This window comes from Cryptomeria japonica, chromosome 9, assembly GCF_030272615.1.
Source record: "Cryptomeria japonica chromosome 9, Sugi_1.0, whole genome shotgun sequence".
Lineage (NCBI taxonomy): Eukaryota > Viridiplantae > Streptophyta > Pinopsida > Cupressales > Cupressaceae > Cryptomeria > Cryptomeria japonica.
This window is the reverse complement of record NC_081413.1, coordinates 484,893,951-484,912,305: the sequence shown is the minus strand read 5'-3', so window position 1 is coordinate 484,912,305 and position 18,355 is coordinate 484,893,951.

Sequence of the window (18,355 nt, the reverse complement as noted above, 5' to 3'; positions counted from 1 at the left end):
TGCACCTTTGTTGTAATTCGAAAGTGGAGTTTTGAAAGCTAGGTGTGATTTGTTTGTCTTATGGCTATCCACTGTGATGGTTCCATTATCGATTAGATCTTGGATAAGGTGTTTCAATCTTTGACAATCATTTGTTTGGTGTTCTTTATTCTGATGGTAATTGCAAAAATGATTGTCATTCCACCAATTTGGCTTGACTGGTGGTTCATAACTTCTTGCTTCTGGTAAAACAATCAATTTGTTGGCAAGCAAAGTTTTTAGAGCTGGTTCCAAAGGTTCTCCAATGTTTGTGAATTTCCTTTGAGGATTGGAGAAAAAGGACTTGGCTTTATTATTATTGCTTGGGATTTGACTTGATAGATTAAATATTGGTTGTTTTTGTTTTGTAGCACTATTATCGTCATTTCCTCCATTGTTGGCATTCCTATTCTTTGACCAGAATTTGGGTTTGTCATTGTTGTTGTTTTTGTTGATATTATTGGAAAGTTTTAGCTCTCCTTTCTTTACCATCGCGTTCTCTATTTTTAGACCATTCTCGATCATTTTGGCAAAAGAGGGAGGACATTGCATTCTTAGTCGATAACTCATTTCACTGATAAGATTATCAATGAATATGTCCATTTTTTCCTGATCAGGTACATTTCGGGGATACCTATTAAACATGAATTTTCATCATTTTAAGAAGATCATAAAATATTCACCATTCTTTTGTTTAACATTGTATCGATCTAGCATTGTTATCTCATTCCTTATATTGTAGGAGTATTGTGAAATAAACCTATTCACAAGTTCTTCAAAAGATTTGATTCTAGATGGTAATCTTGAAAACCACTCCATTGATTGTCCATTTAAACTCCTAGGAAAAAGACGCATAAGGTAAGTTTCATCGTGAGCAAATTTCATGCTCATAGTACAAAACTCCCTAATGTGATCATGAGGATCGGATTTGCCATCGTATTTGTCATATTTAGGAATCTCGCAATGTTGCGGAAATGGTATCATATTCAAATTCTTATCGAAAGGATATGGGCATATATCTTCCAATAAATACTTCTTGGAGCTTGTTCCATTTTTCATGTCTTGTATCTATTGTTGTAGAGTTTGTATTTGTTGAGTAAGGTTTAACAATGGATTATCCACATAGTTTCTCCTTGTTTCTTCGTAAGTTCTTTTATCACTACGCTCTTTTCTTGTGTCATCCCTTTCTTTTCTTGCTTCTTCAAAACTTTTTTTGTTCATATCTTCGTTATTTGGATCATTTGTGTTTTGAGTGTTACTTGCCTCCACATCTTGTTTCAAGCTTTCTATGTTAAAATCTTGTGGTAGTTTAGCTCCAGATTTTGCCAACATCAAGAGATATTTCTCTTTTTGCTTTGCCAACAATTTCTCCATTAGCCTATCAAATTTGAAATCTTGCTCAAGGTCTCTAATGGTGCTATTGATTGCTTCTTTGTCAAAAGCTGTAAACCCAAAATTTTAGAATGTAGGATTATCTTCTTCCTCCATTTGTTGTTTTCTCAGTTGTTCGTATTGAGCTCTAGTCCAAATTGGCATGTGATTATTTCAATTTTTTTGAAATTTCCAAAGGATAGAGTCAATAGGTGATTATTGGTTTAGGAAGATATGCTTTGTTGATTTTACCGCTATTGTTTGTTCGTTGTGATAAAGTGTCTCTTTGTTGAAAAACACGTCCTTGCAAAATTTCTCCGTTAAACTCTGTAACGCAACCACGTAAGTAGTGACGAAAATAGTGTAGGAATGTCCTATGTTTTAATAAGATCTTGCAATTTGATATACAATAATCTTATTCTTTTCTGAGTAGCTTTATAACTGGGTTTTCTTTTCTTAAGGTGATACTTAAAAGTTATATAAGCATCTAACAGTTTACAAGTTTGTTTGATTCCAATGTTGGTTTGATTCTGATTTTGATATAACCTAGGTTCAAAAGAGGAAAGATATATCTAGGATTATGAACATAGGATAAATTGATCAAGCTTCGTGATAAAGGATTTGATTATCCTGATAAGAGACTTGACAATGATGTTGATTTTTTTGCACTTAAGATGTTTGAATCAATAGCTTGTTGAATGTTTATGCTTATAGAAACTTCTTGGGAATAACCTGTTGGATTAGTGACCTAGTTGTTGAGCTAGTTTGAAAATACGTGATGGTTGAGAGACAAATCTATGCAAGAAGTATTTCGATACTGATGTTTTGACACTTTAGTTTGATCTGGTGTTTCAAATGTTGGAAAGATTTAAAATTTTCTGGCAATTTGTTAGATTTTTGCTCATGCGTAGATGATAATTTTCTTTAATTTTTGACCATTTGGAACATGTAACAGACATAGAAGACACAATTTTTAATAAACAAAATGCACAAGCAAGTACAAATCTTATGGTAGGCTGAGACAATAGTTGTTGAATCTCACATGGGGTTTCCCCCGAGGCTACACTATTCAAAGCGGATATTTAGATACTTGACCCCACTGGCTCCACCCTGGGCGCTTACTTCTCCGGGGAAGCCAAGCACCAGTTTCCATGAAAAATTGCCATGGCAAACTTTATATCTTTACTAAGAACCATATGTGTGTGAGCCACTTCAAAGGTCCGACCTCCTGCGCCAACAACTAGAAGGATTTTGGCAACTAGTCCAAGTGGATTTTAGTAAAGGCTTTCGGTCATGTGGCCATACATGTATCACTTTCAGCTCTATAAATATAGAAGGTTCCCAGTCTATAGAGGTTATGCTCCATAGGTTTTATGGGGAAACATAGTGTCGGTATGAACTTATCATCACATGTTGTTTGGGACTTTCGTCACGAACACGATTTATTTAGAGTGGATTGGAAGGACTTGACATAACCCATTTCCACTCTAGGTTGTTCCCCTCTCATTGGCCCCCTCAAGGCAGCTCAGGAAGGCAGACCCTCTAAAGGATTTAATTGCTTGAAAGTAAAAAAATCATAAAAGAGTGGGTTTGGATTTTTGATCACCCAATTAAGAGGAGAGCATATACCTACCACTTTCGAGACACAAAATATAAGTGTTCCTTTTAAATTTCCATAGCAATGTGATCTATCCTCTATTTGGAGATGTTGCTCCAACAAACATGGTGTTTATTTTAGTCTTTTTAAAAGTCTACGTGCAACTATTTTAGAGAAGTTACTCAAAATGCAAGTTGCATGCTGTCAATTTATCCTCTTAGTTAGACTAAATGAGCAAGACATGATATATTACTTCCCAAAATAAGGCATTTAATTAACTAGGTGAGGAAATGCATAAAATTTGCCTTAAACACCATCCTGCACATGCATGTTAGTAGTTCAAAAAATTTAATATCTTGGACATTCGGACTTGCAAGAAAATTTTGTTAGTTGCAAACAAAAGCGCTATTCTAACATATGCGCTATCTTTCACCTCAAAAGCGCTAATCTGTAGAGCAAAAGCACCAACCTGCACTACAAAAGCGCTGCTCTGTGGACTCAAAAGCATGATTTCTTTAATAAATGCGCTAACCTAGAGGACAAAAGAGTTAACTTGTAATGCAAATGCACAAATTTTCAAACAAAAGCGCTAACCTACATGGCATATGCGTTAACCTGCAATGCAAATGCGTTAACCTGAGATGCAAATGCGCTAACCTATCGAACAAAAGCGCTGTCAGAATTCACACATGCGTGAATCTGCATTACAAATGCGTTAATTTTACTTTTTGCGAGATTTTTAAAGGTATATGCGAGGTCTATGAGCCCCACGGTGGGCGCCAGAATGTGTCGACTTGAATTTCATCCTCAGAATGCTACCTATAACAAGTTAGTTTCACAAAATACCAATGGAAATGCTACAAGAAATCCAAACTCAACCAATGAAACTACATGAAATACATATGAAATAAAAATACTGATATTACCTTCATGGTTTATGTCTCATTGTGTCCTAACTCCACTGTTCCTGGTTGTAGATGGTGTGCTCTTAGACAATGCACTGAAAGCTTCCAAGATGACATATGAAGAATGGACTGATAATTGATAGTTAACTAATACTATGATATGCAATACTACATGATTATGCCAAAATGCTAATTGCTATTTGCTTCAAGATTAAAACTTACAGATGCATAAGTTTTACAAATGATTTGCTTGAAAATGCGCTTGAAGTCTAACTCTCTCTCAACTGAAGCTCTTGATTTTATAGAACTTGAGAGGATGAGATGATGTGGCTCAGATCAACGGTCGTAATCAAATCTGCAGATTTGGATGGTTGTGAGCAAAGGTGGAGGTTGAGAGAAAGGGGGAAGGAGAAGACAAGTGTCACTTATCTCACCTTGACTGGGTTGCTGAATGAGGGAATCTAGGGATGGTTGGAGAAGATTTAGGCATGAGAGGACAAGTGGACTCAAGTCCTTCCTAAAATGTAAGGGGGTTAGAGAGACTATAGAAGATGGTTATGAAATATGTGTACGTACACAATATTCATTGAATTTGGTGGTTGAAGATAAATGATGAATTAATATTTAAGAAATATTAATTTCCTTAGCCACATGATGGATGAGTTGGATAAGAAAGATTAAATAATTTAGGAAATCATTTAATATTTGATACCATAGGATAGGAGAATAACCATTAAATATTAGATGTTTAATTGATTGGAGGAGATAATTAAATATTCGATATTTAATTAACTTGGTAAAAAGTATAATTAAATATTAGATATTTAATTATTTTAGAGGAATAGAATAGATGACTTTATTAATAAAATATTTCAATTAAATTAATTAATAGAAAGACACGAAATGAATTAAATAAATTAATCTTTTCAAATTAACTATTTAATAGAAGAATAAACATTAAATAAATATAGTGTATACAAGAATACTTCAAACCACTGAGAGGGGATGGGGGGTGAATCAATGGTCAATAAAACTTAAACAAATGATAATTAAATGTTCAAGACAAATAGAACTAAGACACAAAGTATTCTATAAAACAAACAATGATAAGGCATATAGCAATCCACTAATCTTAAGAACCATAGACACACATCACATGATATAGATATTTGAGTGGAAAAACTTAGAAGGGTAAAAAACCACTACGAAAGTAAATTTTATTTTTCCTGATTGGCCATAAAACTCATTGGTTACATTCACAGCACCAACCCCAGGAGCAAGAACCCCTTCATGAGTTTAGGAGCACCAAATCCATCTATGTAAAAGACTGAAACACATAGAGTACTACTATGCTTACATTAACACCAATAGTTATAGATGGATTTTGTAACCCACAATTACATCTTTCACTCCATTTTCCCAAAAAAACAAAAGTTATAATGATATAAACAAAACATATATGACCAAGTTGCAGTACACAGTCACATCCCTACTACTTTGCCAAAACAAAGAGTTTCATTCTCAGAATAGAATTATCTTTTCTTTCTGTGATACCATCTGCATTCATAGATCAAATATATCTCTTATCAACGCAAGTATTATGAACATCATTAAACCCGTGAGCAACTTCTTGTCATCTTTGCAACAAAAACCAAACATTGTACAACATTCTATAGAATTAAAACATTAGCGTTTGTTAAACATTCATTAGATCTGTAGAAAACCCGTTCTCTCATTCAAATGCACATTCCAACCCTCATCGAGCAAGCTTCATCATTTTTCAATCTTCATTGAGTGGTTATAAGAATCTATTATGTGCAGAAACAAACTAGCTGCCATGGTGATAGGATGCAATAGCTTATATTGCAACCCCTTGGTTACAAACTTTAACTAACTTGTCTACATTAAAGCTTCAGGAGAACATACACTACTGATAAAAAGTACATCTCATTACTCAACAAACATATTTTTCAAGTAATGCATTATGACATCTTTGCTGCTCACAAATCTTCAATACAACCACGTCACTATGTGACATCAATGACAAACACAATGCCAAGAATAAGTTGTGATTTATCTAGGGTGAGATGCCACACTTTGTACATTTTATCACGTCGTAATTGTTGTCTATAACATTGAAAATGTAAACAATTTAGGACTCACATGTATACAAATAAACAAGATATAATTGGTGGGATGTTAGGATTGAGTGTGTTGTTCACCTTGGAAATCCTAAGGTCTATTTGTAATTTAATTTTCTATAGATGGTAGAATAATGTCTCCCAAAGAACTTGGAATGGGAAAAATGGGACACCCAAATGAGAGTGGGGGCATATTTAATTATCTACATTTAAACTTGGAAATATTATTGCAAGAGGACATTGAACAAAGTTAGCTTGGAAAGGTCAAATAGATAGTTACATTCTATTTCAAAGGCCACTCTTTCATTATAGGTCGTAAGAATTTTCATCATGGTGGTATTTTGGGCCTTTTTGAGATTATATATTGAGGGCTTGAGATGGAGGTTGTAATAGTAGGTTGAGCAAGGTTAGTTTGCAAGCATGTTATAAAAATTGTATTATGGATGAGCACTGGTTTAATCTTGTTTTTTTAATTAAAATATATCATATTGCTACAAATACATGGTTGCATGTGAGATATTTTCAAGCATGAAAATGGTGCATGTAGAGTTAGGGGTTGATGTAGGTGTTAGAGATGATATTGATCTCTATATTAAAATTGAAGCTTGTATTGTAAATGTTTATTTGTTAAATTATAAGGGTTCCATTAAAGGAAGCAAGCATGTGAAAACACTTCCTAATTTAATATTGAAGAGTTACATGCAAATAAAAGTAACCCTTTCAATTACAATGAAAACGTAACCATAATTATATCATAACACAAGTTTACATGGGGAAAATATTGTCGAGAGAAAGCATCTCTCTAAAATATGAACTATTTGTATCATTAGCAACAAAGGTTATAATACAATATTAATGGCATATGCCCTTACCAGAGTATCGTTGTGTAAGATTGGAGAAATTCTAAGAGCACAACGACACTTGAAAATTAGTTGAACAACCCATACATAGCTCCATCTCCAAGCACCAATAAATAGATAAATGATTGTTACCAGTGGATCAACTAGAGCTAGAACAATGCCAAAGATCATACCACAAAGCACCACAAATAGGTTGCAGAGATCCTAGTTGAAGATGCACCCTTGTAGATAGTAATAAGATGTAAGGGACATGTCCCATAGATATTTGTATAAGGAAAGATACAATACATCTGATAGAGATAGTAATAAGTAGACATAGATGAAGATAGGGAATAGAAGAATAATAACTAATAAATAGAAGGAATAGTAAGAAGAATAAACCATACAACATATGTACATGATGGAAAAGAAATAACACACACACATGGGTGTGTGTGTGTGTGTGCGTGCGTGCACGCGTATCATGGTATATGACAATTAGTTTTTCATTCTGTTAACTAGTTTATGCATAGTCCAAACTAACTCCTTATCCCTCTCATACTACTAAGCCTGGGGTATAAATACAAAGCATAGATTACTTGGGGCTTAGTACTTTGGTCTATGTTCCCCCATTTTCTTGCTAACATAGGTTTCATTGCCAAAACCCAAGTTAGGTTGTACAAAGGGGAATAGGGAAAGAATGAAACTTCTAATTTAGACATGAGAATTAGATGAACATTATGCAAATTATCTTATAAATTGCAACACTATCTCCTTGGTGTTAACCTCATGAGAGGGGACTAGACATCAAGGGGATAGAGAATGGAAAGGGGTGATATATGAAAGCAACCCCTAAAAGGATCTGACCTATAAAAGAAGTTACATAATAACTAACATGGGATAAGAAAAAGAGGTAATGTAACACCAAACCAAAAACACTAATGGAAAAAGAAGATAATAAGAAATCAAGAGAGATTGAGGAAATTGAGTTGACAAATAGAGCTAACATGGCAAGCTCAAATGGCAAAGAAAGAAGACAAAGGTAGAACACTGAGAGGGAAGAAAGACACTATAGGAGATTGGAAAATGCAGAGAAGAGAGGGATTGAGTGCTCCAATGCGGGTAATATTGAGCACATCAAGGTGGGTGCTGCCATAAAAGGAAAGAGAAGTAGATTGAAAAGGAGGATTCAAAAACTCAAAACAATTGAATTCAATTTGGGAAAAAAATAAGCAAAATTTTGAAAAAGAGTATAGAAGAATATGAGAGGCGAAAGAAGTTATTGGTACAAGATTATAGAAGCATAGAGGCTCTAACCCTACCACATCTCTAGAAAGTTCAATGATCACGATGGATCTTTGAACATTACAATTAAGTTGGATGATCAGTTTTTTGAATTTCTAAAAACTTCGAAGAAGATTCCATCTATTAACAAGAATATTTATAAGAAATAGTTAATAAAAGTGTGAGAAAATTAAACAAAGAAGAGATAGACAAAATAACAAAGCCATGTTTAATTTAGGGAAAGAATTGTCAACTCTAAGTAATGAGACGCCATTGACAAATAAGAAAACATAACAAAAAAATGAAATAATGTTATGAAGAGTCACAATCCTTGAACTAGGACCAATCCCCTATACCCTGCAAAACAAGAAAAATAATGGTTGAAGAGATATTACAAAAAGAAGGAAAGAGGTTGCAAGAATAAGAGATAAAAGATTAAGAATACATTTTGGGAAAATAATATTTTGAGACCAAATTAACAAGAGATAAAGGGGAAAAAACCAACTTTGTAATGATAAATAACATTAAAAAGAAGAAAAAAGAGAGCCTCCTGTAGACCAAAACAAGAGAAAAACAATCATAAAATGGAACCATGATTCAATATTTTGGTGCTTGGAAAATATACTACATAGTTTGCAGAGCACACATTTCTTTTAGAATCGTTATGGCAAAGAAAAGATATCTAGGAAGATAAAATAAAACTATTAGAATTTTTGACACATTCAAATTTAGTACCCTTGGCCTACCTCATGAAGGCGTAACCATGGAGGAAAGAAGAAAAAGAAAAATTAAGCGAGGCAAAGAAAAGATATCTAGGAAGATAAAATAAAACTATTAGAATTTTTGACACATTCAAATTTAGTACCCTTGGCCTACCTCATGAAGGCGTAACCATGGAGGAAAGAAGAAAAAGAAAAATCAACATTTGAACAACTCACCTTGCATCAAGATATAATGGCAAGAAAGAAGCCAATAAGGCAAAACAAAATATATTGCATGAGAAAGGCATTTGGGAAATGCTTGATGTAGAGAGTGGGATGAACATGAGATAGATAAATGTCCATCAAAAGAATTCAACTTAAGAAATGAAAAATATTATTTAGACCCTTGATGTTTGCTAAGCAAATGATATGATAGAGAAATGTAAGAGCTATTAGCATAATCACTTAATTAATTATCTAATTAGGTCCTTTAATATTTTATGCACTTAAGCCAAACTTAGGAGTTCTTTTTTATTTTATTAAATTGAACTTTATTGAACACACATTGTCTCATTCATTATGATGTGGACACTTGTCAAGATTTTATTTTAATCCTCTCTTAGGATTTGCATCTTAATTAATTAGGTTTTTTATTACTTTATTCACTTAAGACAAACTTAAGAGTGCTTTTTTCATTTATTAGATTGAGATTTATTTAACATTTGTTGTCTCATTCATTCTGATGTTGACATTTGTCAAACTCTCTTTTAATTCTCTCCTAGAGTTTGCATCTAGGGTTTCATCTTTATGCTTTTATAAGCATTCATTGTAATTCATCTAATTCATTATATCAAATTCCTCTTTGGATCATTTCTCTCTCAAGGTTGCATAACATCAATCATGCCTTTTTCTCTTTGGATGTGATACATGTTTTTGTTGCAGGTGATGTCTAGGAGTTGTGGGGTTAGCTATCAACTCCAACATGGTATTAGAGCTCTACATTTTCTATGTTCTTGTCAAAATTTCAAGAGATCCAACCTTGAGCAATTTTTAGGTGCACTTTAGGCTCAAACGAATATTACCATTGTGTTTAGAGCGTCCTAAAAATTATAGATCAATTGTTGTTTTGTCAAAATTTGAACTATTGAAAATTTGGGTAATTTTTAATGCATGAAAATCGAGGCAAGGTCTAGGTGTTAGTAAAAGAGTCTGGGGACTTTGCAACAAAATGGACCTCATTGTCATGCTCACAATGACCAAAAACCCTACAATTGCCTGCCCAAACATCAAATTTTGTTATTGGAGAATTTAGGGTGATTTTTTTAAATAGACTGTAAGGATTTGTATGACCGCACATCTTAGTGCCAACCATACTATACCTTGTAGAAAAAAATGGTCGTATGAGCAAAAACTATTCTTTGGCAATTTTTTTTCTTTAGAAATTTATTAAATTTTTGGAAGGGCAAAATTTTTCCAAGGCAAATTTTTTACTAAGTACAAATGCCATCAATTTTTTGTCCTTTCCATACTATTTTTGTAGTGTTGTGCATGTGCATGCATGCACATTGATGTCAATGGTGGGTGATTTACAGGGGTCCAAAATCTTGAAAAGATTTAGATGAATATTCTTTTCTACCATTTATTTGGCAAGTGCACAATTTTTTTGGTCAATTGATTTTTTTTCAAAGTAGGGGATTTTTTCTAGCCAATAGGGAATATTATGCTAATGTCAGCATGAAATTGATAGTATGACTTGCCAAGTCATCTCTTCTAGCCATCCTTCTTGCATTTTGACCCACCTTTGATTTTTTTGGTCATAACATTTGCGTACGAGGTTGAAATCACACAAATGAGATATCGTTAGAAAGATGATTTCAAGATCAATCCAATATTGTTATTTTTTCTATATTTTGCATCAATTTTTCGCTACATGCGTTTGAAGTTAAATCTTCTTTTTTGTACTTTTGGGGCCATATCTTACTCATCTAGATTGCATTTTTAAGAGATCTAGCCGGTTGCACTTGGAGGGCCATAAATTTCATGTCTGTAAGTTTAATTTTCACGATTCTTATTGCATTGGAAAGGTGATTCAAATCTCTTTAGATCTATTCATGTACTTTTTCCATAATTTACCCTAGGTACATTTTCTTCAATTTTTTGTGTTTTGACATATTGGTTAGTTACTTGGACATTTTAGCATAGGGAAAGGATTTATTTATGGGAGAGGACCGTATTTGATATGATTTAAATGTACTAAGGTTTTTGAAGTCTGATTATCTCATTTTGAGGAGGTATCATGGGTTTTGCTCATCCTTTTATACCCATTCTAGCAAAAGGTAATTATGACTATTGGCGAGATAGAATTTTGACACATGTCAGGTGTCTATTTATTATACCTTATTTGTATGGAATCATTTGTGAACATGCCACACTAGGGGGTAGATTAGCTTGGGGTACTATCATAGATCATGTTGTAGGTGCATTTATTGTTTTTCTCTCTTTTGGATAGGAGTTTTTTTCCCATGTAATTTTCTTGTTTTCTTCAATCACAAGAGATTGCATTTGTTTATACATGTACCTCATTAGGCCTTGTATCCAAGGCCCATCCATGCATTCATCTCTAGGTTTCATCTTCTCTCCAAGTTAATCCTAGTGGGTCGTTACAGTAATTATGGTAATCACATTATTAATTATCTACTTAGGTCCATTACTACTTTATTCACTTAAGCTAACCTTAGGAGTGCCTTTTTATTTTATAAGATTGAGATTTATTTAGCACATGTTTTCTCATCCATTATGATGTGGAAACTTTTCAAGCTCTCTTTTAATCCTCTCATAGGGTCTGCATCTAAAATTTTATCTTTAAGCTTTAATAATCATTCATTGTAATCTATCCAATTCATTACAGGTTAATCTCAATACAAGATTCCTCTTTGGATCAATTATCTTAAGGTTGCATAGCATCAATCATGGCTTTTTATTTTTATTTATTTTTTAGATGTGATAGGTGTTTTGGTTGTAGTTGAATTCTATAAGTTGTGGAGTTAGCTATCAAATTTAACACGTAGACAAGAACATGGCCTATGTCAAAGGGCTTACAAAATGAACCCTGCATACACATGGTGTAGGGTATTGACAATCATCATGGAGGAGCAATAGAAATGAAAAAATATTTCAAAATACCCCTCTACAAAATTACCAGAAGGATAATAGAACATTCAATTATAGAGGAGGTTGAGGATGCAAAAGGGGCAATTACAAAAGATATGACACAACTTGTTAGAATGTGGTAAACTTGACCATTGCACCATAAAATGCTGATTAAAGAAATGATTAATTGTTCTTTATGTGGTAATGAAGATCATCATCTATACAATTCTGAAAGAGTACACCAATAATTTCAGAATGCCCCACTTAAATCTAAGAGATATGAGTTTAAGGGTCAAATAGAGGAGCTACATTTATTAGGAGACTACCTTCACAAGGCACTAGAGGATGCCAAAGAATTAATGATTGGTCCTCAAAAACATCCATTAATGAGATTTTTTTTGGGAGAAGGATATCAATAGGAGATAATGGCTCAAAAAAATAGAACATCAAACAATTAGAAGAACAAAGCTATGGTACTCTGGTGCATGAGCACCTAGTTTCAAGAGGTTCCATGAGGTCAAGAGTGATGTCATGAGTAATTTCAATAATGTTTGAGTTTATAAGGTCTATTTGAGTCATTGTAAATAATAATGTAAGGCTATGCAAGCCATTTGTCATAAATTGTCCAAAAGGTCCTTATGAGGTTGAAGTGTTCCAAAGTACGTTAAAAGACCCAAATAAGGGTAATAAGGATGTAAAATGCATAAATGAAGAGGTCCAAATTGGTTAAAGGGTATTTATGAGAGTTCCCAAGGATGGGAACCACTATTTAAATGATTTAATGTTGATCCAAACCGAAGAGAAAGAAGGAGTACATTTTCATTGAAATTGGGAATTCAAAAACCATTGTTTTGTAGTCTTAAAACAATTATTTTCTCTATTTCCAAGCGTTTTATGACCATGTAAGGCCTAGAAATGGTGTATAATTATTATGAAAAGTTAGGGCAATGAGTTAATTTCTTTTGGATTTGGTTTGGTGATTTTTTATGAAGGAATGAATGAGTTATGTTAGTTTTTGTAAAAACAATTTGTAAACCCTCATTTACAGAGGTGTGTGCAAGGGTTTGATCATATTTCAAATTATAAGCACGGGAAAAATGTAAATATTAGTTATTCTGAGAATAGATTCAAGGGGCTTTCAGATGGATTTGGTTTCATATCAAATGGGTTTGTATTTTGGGAGATATTTGATGCCTTAGGCGGACTGTACATGCATTCTTCCTTGTTTTTATGATAGCAAACAATAGTCGCGGTACAAAGGGAATAAATTTTAATTTCACTATTGGATCTTTACTAATTTTTAATATATTGTTTATAATCAAGTTTTCTAAATTTTCATTGGAGCAATTTGCCTAATCTTTCTAGGCTCAAATTTATGGATAATAGAGTGCAGTGCTGTCAAAACTATCATAACTAGGACGATCATGTGAATGGAAGTTGTTGTTTGTCATTGGACTCAATAAACACCTTATGGATTGGTAACTGTTGGTATTGTGTTGTCATTGATGTCAACCGGTATAGAAGAACAACTGGTATGGGAGTATTGCTGACATGAAGTCATTGATGTCAACTAAGTGTTGTAGGTCACCGGTAAAGAAGAAGAATGCCATTCAAAGGAATGACCACTGGAGTCACAGTTGAGTCACCGGTACACAAGTTAGTGTCTGACTTGTGTGATAGATATGGACAGGTGACCGGTATGATATAACAACTAGTACATGATGACATCTGTGAGGATAATATATTGAGTTGTTGTTTGTGATGAAGAGGCAAAATGCTACCTAACTCATATCAACACAAGAGGAGAAGGATGTACAGGTCACCGATATGCTGTGTGTATGCAGAACAACAGGAATTCCACCGGATAGAGATGCAGTCACCATGTAAAGAGATGAATGACAGTGAATGTACCCACACCAGATCATGAGTCCATTGCAAGATGTAGAAGACAAGGACTCACTCCCACCAGTAAGTGGAGCTTATCTCCTATTATGCAAAGCATGCATCTTAGCTCTATGAGATAAGACAAAAGTAGAAGATAGGTGAATGGAGGCTCACACCGGATCTATGGATGAATCAAAGGAATGCCTCAAGTGCATGAAATTAGGGATATGCATTGGATCAACAAAGAAAGCATGTTGAGTTTTCGGAACAAATGAAGAGTGATGGTTTTGTCACCTTGACAAACTGATTGAGATAATGGTCTAGGCTGATGAAGAAGAAGGCAAGGTTGAGCAGCTACAGATAGAGGATAATGGCCAGATTGAATAATGGAGTCAATTGAAGGTTGATGACATGGTGTCATCAAGGTGTTTACTGGTATGTATTTCCACCGATAATATGGACAAAGTGCAGATGCAGAAGACTCCAATCTGATGAAGATGTGCATAAGGTAGGTTAGCAAGCATGCTGCATGGTTGAGTGTTTCACCAGAAGAGAAGAAGAGTGCAAGGTTGAAAGCATACTGGTTAAGGGTTTAACCGACAGGGATAGTAACCCGATAAAGGAACCCGGTAATGGAGTTGGTCGGTGATCCAATCCATACCAACACAGATGTTCAAGCCAAGGTGGATGTTGACACAGTTGCCACATGGAGATGAAGTGGCATGCATGCACAGGTCGGTGTATTGAGCCGGTGAAGTGTTAGGTGATGAGGTAGCTGGCGATAGGTTGACATTTATATTGACTACGAGATTCAAGGGATGCACTGTAGAGGTTTGCGGCTTGAGGTCAATGGAAAAAAGAGATCAAGCATAGACTGTTTGAGTAGATCGAGGAAGGAGAAGGAAACTGTAAAATCAATCTTGGTGATCGACCAAGAAATCCATTGACAGGTCAAAAACAGATTGCCAAAAATAGAAGGCATGATCAGGAAGGCACGCCAATGGTGGGGTTGATTGATGAGTTATAGTTCATCAATCCAGGCTATCAGATCAGATGAGATTTGATTGGATTTGGTTTGTCTCAAGGTTGATGAGGAAAGCCTAACCGCCTAAAATTTGAATTGGCTTTTGGTGGTAAAACCAGATTATAAATATGTAAGCCAAAATCATTGAAGGGTGCCGCTAGATGAGAGAGTATTGTTTCTAAAGGATTGAAATTAGTCAAGTTATCATCAAGAAGAAGAACAAGAGACTGAGTGTGAGGAAGAATAGGGTTGAAGTGTTCAATCAGCATCAGTGAGGCTATCGATAGTCAGCCATTGAGTTTGACAGAGGAGAGAACCGACAGAGGTAAAACCGATAGAGAAGAAGTGTGGAAGACTGCAGAGAAGGAAGACACAGAACTGGCTAAAGATAGTACCAATGGAGAGGAGCTAAGAGAAGAGTAGAACTGGTAGAGAGCAGAACCTACCGAGTGCTGAACCAACAGAGTGTTGAACCAACAGAGAGTAGAACCGGTAGAGAGAGAGAACCAATAGTGAACTGGATAGAAGATCCATTAGAGATATTTGCAAAAGTATTACAAAATTCATTTGTAACAAGAATATAACTTTGGTATAAAAGCATGATTTTGTATTCACTGAGTTGTAGCCCAGTGCAGGGGTTGTAGCTCCTTGGGTTGGTTACCTAAATCAGGGGTTGGTGCTCCTTGGGTTGGTGCCCTAAATGGTGTAATTAGAGATTCATTGTGAGGCTGGATTGGAGCAGTAGTCTCATGTAGCATTTCTCACAGAGATTTTTCCCATCCTGGGTTTTCCTCATATATGCTGGTGTTATGTGATGTCCCTTTGTGTGTGATTGCATTTGTGTTGGTCTCCCCTCTAACCGATAAGCCTGCATTGAGTTAGATTTGATAACTGGTATACACACATAAGATAGTTAAAGTGAAAAGATTGAGAATCACTGATTCACCCCCCTCTTAGTGGTACATTGTGTCTAACAGTAACCCTATATGGATAATTGAGAGATCATGAGTTTGTGTGTAGGTAATACAATGAAGACATTGGAACTTGAAGAATGAGAGATAAAAGATAGAGAAGGATGACTCTTGAAAGTTGTGATGAAGTTCATACCAAGGTATGATATTTTATGTGAATGGTACTTATGGATGTTGATCCTAATGTTGAGTTGCTTGGATAGATGATTTGGCTTGGATGGATTAAAGAAGGTTGATATTGGATGAGTTGATTTTGTTGATATTTGGAATTTAATCTTGTTAGATGCCTCAAACCTATTGAGTTGGATGTTGTTTTGGGTCATTGAGCACACTAAGGATGGATTCCCAAAACTATTTTGGGAATTGGATGGTTTGTTTCATGATGCTCTGCATCATACTCACCCACTAGTGGATTAATACTACTAAGAGAAAGAAAATAAATAACAAGTTCAATGAAATATCAAGTCTAGAAAATGTGACTACAGATACTTATGGCCCACCAAGCAACAACATGATAGAGTAGTGGAAAGTACCAAATAATCCATTATTTAACACTAATATGATGAAATTAATTGCTTAAATTATGGAGTGCTTACATTGAAGAAGCTGGCTTCCCTAGCACAATAAACAAAAGATTAGGATTGGAAGAACAAACCCCTAATGATAATTACACATCTAAATCACCATAAAGTGAAACATGTTATGGTAGATTTAGGTGCAGCCACTAATATCACACTGAAAACAACTTGGGAGAAACTGGGAAGACCTAAATGATGGACTTGTAAAGCACTGAGAGGGGGGGGGGGTGAATCAGTGACACCAAAAATAATACTACTTTAAACACTAACCAGTAGATATACTAAACAAGTTTGTTAAACAATATGCATGCAATCCAAAATGATATAACAACATCCACAATAAGTAAAACATCCACCATAACACAAGTGTTTATACGTGGAAAATCCAAATGAGAAAAACCACGGTGAGATGGAACTCACAAGTTATCTATCTGCAGTAATAGATAATTGATCGGTTAAGGTCTACAAAAAGTTGCTCTGCTAGGAGTGAATCCTGTTAAAGATCCCAAAGCTAGTTAAAAGCTATACCATGTAAAAGGTAGTACCTTGTAAGGAGTAACCTTGGTAGAGGATTTTTGAATCCAAACTAATGGATCGCCTAGTTAGAGGATTTGTACAATGAAGCTTGTTAGAGCTTACCTAGTTAGGGGATTTGACTTTTGCAGTGATTAGAAAACAATGGGTGGTGTGATCTAGTAGTAGCACAACTTTCTTGAATAGATCCTCTTGTGTGCATTGAAAACTTCATTACCAACATACTCTGCAACTTAACACTTCTGCCTTCACATCAAATCATCTCATAACATATCTCCTTCGCTCATACAAAATAATTCATTGTGATGTCAATATATAGACATTTAGATTTCATGTCGGCCTCTAGAGATCATATCACAATTTCCTAGGTGTAGTGTATCTGGTCAAACAATCATAACTCATCACAAAAATATCGCCAAAAATTGTCGGTAAAGATAACTCATCATGACTAATGATAACTCATCACATAATCAATGAATACCGGTTGAAACAACAATACCGGTTGGAGTTAAACATATAAACCGTTTGTCCTTTGATGCGCCTTTGATAATCTCCGCTGGATCTTAAGGTTGTCGCCAAGTTATTTATATCCATATATAAATACACACTGGTTGTCTCCATGTGTATACCAGTTGTCACCATATACCGGTTAGATATAAACTTCTAGTATACTGGTTGTAGTATAAACAACTTTGAAGTCACACCGGTAGACAATATGAACATATGTGTGTGTATGTGTTTCATCAATGACAACATATGAAGTTATTCATTACAATCATCATCAAGCCAACAATCTCCCCCTTTGGCATTGATGACAACACTAAGAAAATTTTACAACAATACCGCTAAGTGTTCTTACAAAAAAAAATTGTACACACACACACACACACACACACACATATAATCCCCCTTACTACATACAACATACAAAATTTTTAGAACACACATACATATTTCTACTCCCCCTCTGACAACAATGCCATATTGAAAAGAAAAATACATATATACATATAGAAAAATTTGTAGCAAAATGTTTTACATATACAAAAACTTGAAAATCTGAATCAAGATGTATGTAGTGCGATCCTCGGAAAAATGTCACTAAAGTTTCTCTTCAATTGAGAAAAAGAATGTTCCCATGTCTCCAGCAAGTTCTCAGTGATCTCAATTATGGTCATAATATGAGTATAGAACTCTTCCATTGAATCAAGTGTACATGTTTCTGGAGTAGCCAAAATTGCTTCTGCATTCTTGTAGGCTCTTTGCAATATGTCCACTTGGGGTCTGAGTAGATTATTCAATTCATTAAGAGATTGGAGTCTTTTTGCCTTTTCAAAATCATAGGTATCTAATCTGTT